Genomic DNA, 5957 nt, shown 5'->3' with positions numbered 1-5957 from the left:
CTACCATTATTTCAATTTATGTTAGTTTCCACTCAAAAGAGATTTTCATTGTATCTTAAATTAATCATAATCTACATATATGTGACAGCAACTACTTTTGGGTCAACTACTTCATCCACAACTTGTTCTGTCACTTTACGAAACGAAATAAATGTAACTTTTACGAAATTTACAACGACCGTGAAGTGTTGTGTACAATTTCTCATTTTAATGCAATTTTTGTGCTCATTCCAAAACTTCTCTTAGATTTGGTTGGTCTGTAATAATTCCGAATTTACGGAGAATTTAACATTATATTGATATTTTATTACTATTAGTTGACCTTGTGTGTTTGGGTTACACATGTATCTGCAAAGCACGATATTCTGCTCTCTAACATGAGTTGAGTGAAAGTTACTTCAAAAATGGTGTGTAATTGAATTTCAATATTGTGTATGTACTTGTCTGATATCTATGGAGTCATCAGGTTACCAGGAATGTTTGTGACGTTGCTATAAACGTGTTATGTGTCTGAAAAAAATACAGTTTACCTTACATCAATGTAGGTTAGGGTCAGAGAGGTTTTTGCTATCTGCAGTGATCGACTTTGATTCGGTAATCAATAATCGATTATGAAATTACATCACTAACTCCACTCATATTATCTGATTATTAACTGCCTTTTAGACACAGATAACCCACAAATATGAAATACGAAAGAAAGTATTTGTAAGGTTTCAGTCTCTCGTTACAGTAGCCTACTATCAAAAATAAGAATAAATTTGTCCTACCACTGCTGAATTAGTGAACTGCTGTAGCAAAAAGAACAGGACTTCTGGTCAGGTTAGGACAGGTTTATCAACATAAAATCAAATTATGGTAATGCAGGAGTAAGTCCATAATTTAGTGAGAATATAGAAACATGGATAAGCTAGTATGTATAGCACATTGAAAACATTATAGTGGGGAAGATGGAATGTTGGATTGTCTCAATATTATTTTATTCTTTACTCCACGGCAGCTAGGTTTTGCGGATTTACTCTGCAAGTGAATGGTATACAGATGCTATATATCACTAATATCGCAAATATTTCTTTGATACATTACAGAAGAAAGTCAGGAGACCTAATTGCTGGTTATAATTAAAGACTGATCGCTAGTTTTCTCCTTAATCGTCGATATAAATGTGTCACGTAATTTTATTCATATCCCACATGCCAGCGATCCACGGAGCGGTAACAACATTCCTGTTTCTTTAGCTCTTGTTATTAAAATACCGTATAAGTGATAAATTAAGTATGTTCAATGTAAATTGGTTTTATTTAAAGGAAAACAAATGTGATGAAAGGAGATGAAGTAGAAATCCTTGGGTAACACAAGAGATACTGAATTTAATCTAGGAAAGAAAGAAATATAGACATATAATAACTGAGGCAGGCGTAAGGGAATACAAATATCTGAAAAATGAGATGTACAGGAAGTGCAACATCGCTAAGCAGGAATGGCTAGAGGACAAATGTACGGATATAGAAGCATGTGTCACTAGGGATAAGATAGATGCTGCATAGAGGAAAATTAAAGAGACCTCTGGAGAAAAATGAACCCCTTGTATGAATATCAAGAGCTTTGGTGGAAAACCTGTCATAAGCAAACAAGCGTAAGCATAAAGGTGAAGGATTATATAGTCTATACAAGGGAGACGTACATGAGGGCAATATTATGGAAATGGAAGAGGACGTAGATGAACATGAGAAAGGAGATATGATACTGCGTGAAGAATTTGACAAAGCACTGAAATACTTAAATCGAAACAAGGCCTCGAGAGTAGACGATATTCCGTCAGATCTAGTGATAGCCTTGGGAGAGCCAGCCATGACAAAACTCTCCCATCTGGTGAGAAACATGAATGAGACAGGCTAGACACTCTACATGCTTCAAGAATAACATAATTCCAATTGCAAAGAAAGCAGGTGTTGACAGGTGTGAAAATTAGCGAACTATCAGTTAAAAGTTACGGTTGCAAAATACTAACACGAATGCTTTTTAGAAGAATCGAAAAACTTGTAGAAGTCACCTCAGAGAAGATCAGTTTGAATTCTGGAGAAGTGTAGGAACACGCGAGGCAATATTGACCCTACGACTTTTCATACAAGATAGGTTAAGGCAAGGCAAACCTACGTTTATGGCATTTGCAGACTCTCTTTCAAATTCTAAAGGTGGAAAGGGTAGAATACAGTGATCTAAATGTTATTTACAATTTTTACAGAAACCAGATGGCAGTGATAAGAGCCGACGTGCACAAAGGGAAAGCAGTGGTCGAATAGGGAGGAGACGGGGTCGTAGCCTGTCCCCGATGTTATTCAAGCTGTATATTGAACAAGCAGTAAAGAGAACAAAACAAAAACTTGCAGTGGGACTTAAAGTCTAGGAAGAAGTAATAAAAACTTTGGGATTTGACAATGATATTGAAATTCTGTCAGAGACACCAAAGGACGTGGAAGAGCAGCTGAACGTAATGGACAGCGTCTTGAAAAGAGCATATCAGATTAACATCAACTAAAGCAAAACGAGGATAATGGAATGTAGTCGAATTAAATCAGGTTATGGTGAGGCAGTTAGATTAGGAAACGAGACACTTAAAGTAGTAGATGAGTTTTGCTATACAGGAAGCAAAATAACTGATAATGGTCGAAGTAGGGAGGATATAAAATATAACTGGCAAAGGCTAGGAAAGCGTTTCTGAAGAAGAGAAGTTTGTTAACGTCGAGTATAGAGTTAAGTGTCAGAAAGTTCTTGCTGAAAGTATTTCGATGGAGTGTAGCCATGTATGGAAGTGAAACGTGGACGATAAACAGTTCAGACAAGAACAGAATAGAAGCTTTTGAGATGTGGTGTTACAGAAGAATGCCGATGGTTGGATGGGTAGATTACGTAACTGAAGAGGAGGTATTGAATAGAATTGGGGAGAAGAGAAATTTGTGGTACAACATGACTAGAAGAGGGAACCGGTAGGTAGGACATGTTCTGAGGCACCAAGGGATCATCAGTTTATTAATGGAGGGAGTAAAAATCGTAGAGGGAGACCAGTAAGCAGATTCAGGAGGATGCAGTTCGCAGTAGTTATTCGGAGATGAAGATGCCTGCACAGGATAGAGTAGCATGGAGAACTGTATCAAACAAGTCTTTGGACTGAAGACCACAACAACTACAAAAGGAAATGCGTGAATATCCAACAATGTGATTTTATATTCATGAAATGTTTATTAATTAAATGCAAGACATTGACTCATAAAAGATTGATTCATCGTAAATAACCTCCCAACATATTTTATGTTGTAGGAGTAGAATCACATTCGTTAATATAGCGGTAAAAATTCGGGACAAAAAATTAGTTCTATATTTTTCCCAAGGTGAGTGGAATTTGTTCTAGTCACGTTCAAGCTTTCTCATTTGGTATATATGTTTTCTTTTAAATTAAAAGCGTTTATATTGGGCAAATTAACAATGAAAATATTTTTCATTTCTGATCCAAATATCACATTCGGTTATAACAGTATCTGCCCAACTTAGCATGAGAAATCATGGACACATCGTTCTGGTACATTATTAAAAGTACAGCGTTACTACTGTAACTAACAGTAAGAACAAAAATTATTGCTCATTTAATCTATGTGGTGTAGCACTCTGAGCGAAAAACGGTTCTAGTCTCATCTGTACCTTTTGCCTTGGCCTCGTAGCTGTCTTACAACTTAATATAACAAAAATATACAACGTAATATAACACTTTTTCCAAAACAAACTAAATTTTCCTTTCCTATTTCAGGTGTGATCTGTCTAATCTCATGCCAAAAAACCACACAAATTGATCTGCTCAGACGCTACTACACAAATTGATCACCCAGGATTCAAACGTGTGACAGACACTGATTTTTAGATTACTGTACTTTACTACAAAATCCTATGGGTGTGTGACTCTTCTCTACACACGTCGTCTCTAAACGTTAGGCAATAGGCAATTCTCTCAACTTTTAAGTAGGTCGTACTCAGCAATGCTTTCACCCTTTACAATAATTTCATTATCAAGTCACATAAGTGATGCGCTAATGGTGACCAAGTTAAATTTTTTATTTTCTATTCTGGTAAGGCTTCTCTCCTCGGTGGAGTTGCGGAGTTTGTTCACTTTAATGCTTTTCCTACCAGATACTGCCTCTTCTGTAGCTGACCAGATCATTGCTCCTATTATTGCTAAAAGGTGTCATTCTCAATGCCAATTAACTTTGGAAGAAATAACGATGCATGTATTAAACACTCGTCATCAATATATGTCACATTCACTGTTTGTGGGCAAACACTTTGATGTGCACTTCATCTGGAATGATTGCTTGCCGAAGAGGTCTTCCTCCCACGAAATGTTACGTTAAAGAAATAAAACAGTACCAGATACTGTAGCTGTAACTGACACACTGAAATAAAAACACTGTTAAAAATATCAGTACACCCTGTAGTAGCTACTTTTTTTTATCTGTTGATCATAACCAGTGCACCATGACTGTAAAAATATACGTGCATTAATTGTAGCTTTTTGTGTTTATGTAGTTCTGTTTAACAGAGTTGTTCTAAATAAATAGTAATTTTAACTAAAATCACTGCTGGTCACCCAGACGTGATCACGAGTACGCAAAAAAAACCAACATTATTTCAATTATATTGCGTCGATTGAAATACGCAATTTCGCTGAAAATTCACCATCATAGAAACATATGGTGTAAAAATTGTTTTTACGAGTGGAATCTCAGCTTATTGCCCCAAATTTAAGAATGAAATAACGTTCTGAAAGCACTAAATTGTGAATTTCTTGAGATAGTCTGAGATTTCATATGCAAACCATTATCAGCTTCATCGCATGCAGACGTAAAAGCACGCCTTATCTCGGCGTTCGAAGGATCAGTCACCTAACTAAGGTAAAGGCATTGCTAAGGTAGCTAGAGCTGGGAGGCAAAAATTGCTGGAATGCAATTAACCGACGATATTCTTAGGAACTGTAATTCATCAATGAGTCTCAACCAATGCACGTTCCATCATAACAGACAGTGTATAAGTCTCGACGCAATGACTTCTATGGCTGACATAATCTTAAGGATCCTGATGCCAAGTCATTTTGTATACAGTGCTCGAACTGTTTGGCCTTCGTGTCAAGATGGTAGACTTTCCCATCTGGAATAGCAGATTCCAGAACTAACGAGCCATATTGAGAAGCTATGTACTAGGGCACGATCGAGATTCGGTACGAAATCACCGCAGCGTGCACATGAAGATTCCGCGTTTTAGTACCATTATAAATTCAAGCAGAATTCGAAGAAATGAACACAGCCATGTTATTTGTTTCTGAAGAGTGGTTTACGTTGTATGTTTGGCTTTTAGTGCGGCAACAGTGAGGAGGCTGAGTCTCTCGCTGCTTGTCCACAAATGTTCGCAACACAAATCTTTGATTTCCAGTAGATTACCAAGAATAAGCTTGCTTACTGCCAGCAGTAGCACTAGATCACAAAAACGTTCTCAAATGACAACTCCACGCTGCAAACGGATCCGTAATACACACATATGGTGAGCGCCTACTGAACCTCGGAATCTGTATTCCAGCAGTTTTTAGCCAGTCAATTATTGGTACCTATTTCTCGAGGTGTTGCATGATGTTAAGTCCAAAAAGTTGCTGAACCAACAACCTTTAGTCACTAGTACAGGCATTTTAGTGCTTTTGATTCACCCGTAGCGCAAATATTGAGATCTGCTAAAGAGATACGCTAACACTCTCAGAAAGAAATCTGATCACAGTTTTCCTGTAGTTCATGTGCAACACAACTACAGGAACTTCGGTGCATGCACAAGTCAGACACTTATCACCAGAGAAATTAGCTGAAGCAAACCTTGAATTTCAATAGACGTTCAACCTTGGGATTTATCGTATCTTTAAAGGCTGC

Source organism: Schistocerca americana, chromosome 2 (assembly GCF_021461395.2).
Source record: "Schistocerca americana isolate TAMUIC-IGC-003095 chromosome 2, iqSchAmer2.1, whole genome shotgun sequence".
Lineage (NCBI taxonomy): Eukaryota > Metazoa > Arthropoda > Insecta > Orthoptera > Acrididae > Schistocerca > Schistocerca americana.
The sequence above is the reverse complement of the archived record's forward strand: the minus strand, read 5'-3'. Positions refer to the sequence as shown.